A 1,121-nucleotide genomic window follows, 5' to 3' on the forward strand; every position below is an offset into this window, starting at 1 on the left:
TGACTTGGCCAGGGTGTACCCCGCCTTTCGCCCGTAGGCAGCTGGGATAGGCTCCAGCTTGCCTGCGACCCTGTAGAAGGATAAAGCGGCTAGAGATAATGAGATGAGATAATGGAAATGCGCATAAATTAATGTGACTGAAAGTCACTCCAAAATACTGAAATATGTTTTCAAGAATACTGAAATTCAAAATTTGGGGTAGGCATTTCTGTTTTACAGGCAAGCGAACGTGAGCGGGACAGGCAAAGTGCAGCCAGGTAGTCTTTCTTTCTGCTCTGGCACACACCACGGGGCCCATCAGCAGACCGCTGCAGCAAATGTCAGAAGTGGGATTCGAACTCACGCCTCCAGAGGAAACTGCAATTTGAACACCGCGCCTTAGTCCGTCACCTTCACCACTCGGCCATGACTACTGGAGGCGCCGAAATTCAAGTGCGACAAAAAATTGCTTTGAGCAACTTTTTTTTTCTTTTGCAAAGGCACACCAGCCAAAGCCTCCGTTTTCACGCCACACATGGGCCACGAGGCCCATCAACAACCCACTGCAGCAAATGTCAGAAGTGGGATTCGAACCCACACCTCCAGAGGAGGCTGCAACTTGAACGCAGCGCCTTAGACCGCTCAGCCACCCTGACTCGCCACACCTAGCGCGCAATCCGGCGTGGAACATGCTGAGGTCTCATGCTGCTCTCACACGTGGGCCATGCGCTTGGCTCACTATTGCAATACTCTGGGCAGTGCTTTTACAAGTTTGCAGAAAACACGGACTTTCCGGCAAACGTTTTACGGCCGTGCTTTGACTCGACCTGTCCGGGAGAGGAGCCCTTTCCGTTTCGGGCAGGTTCCTGGACTTGGACCCGCTCCGTCTTTTGCCAGACAAGCTCGGGTAAAAGCCGCCACAGAACAAGGCTCCGGCCGCCTTTCAACAAACCCGATTTCAGATGGCGTCGGCAGCACACTCAAAGCAGCGTGGGAGACGTCGAGCGGACGTCGAGGACATCGCTTTAAGCAGGTGGCCACGACTGCACACGGGGCCTCGGGACAGCGTGGACGAATGATCAGGAGACGCTTCGGTGCACTTCGTTTCAAAACGCATACGCTTCAGGGAGGCAGAATCCTCA

The 1,121-nt window shown here is 53.8% G+C and overlaps 1 non-coding gene across 1 annotated transcript; it reads right to left on the bottom strand.

The window, feature by feature from the left end:
- Positions 1 to 552: 552 nt before the first annotated feature.
- Positions 553 to 635, bottom strand: trnal-caa (transfer RNA leucine (anticodon CAA)). Its single transcript has one exon. It is a non-coding gene; the product is annotated as a tRNA-Leu (tRNA).
- Between the last annotated feature and the right edge of the window lie 486 nt (positions 636 to 1,121).

The sequence above is a fragment of the Neoarius graeffei genome, chromosome 1 (assembly GCF_027579695.1).
Source record: "Neoarius graeffei isolate fNeoGra1 chromosome 1, fNeoGra1.pri, whole genome shotgun sequence".
Taxonomy (NCBI): Eukaryota; Metazoa; Chordata; class Actinopteri; order Siluriformes; family Ariidae; genus Neoarius; species Neoarius graeffei.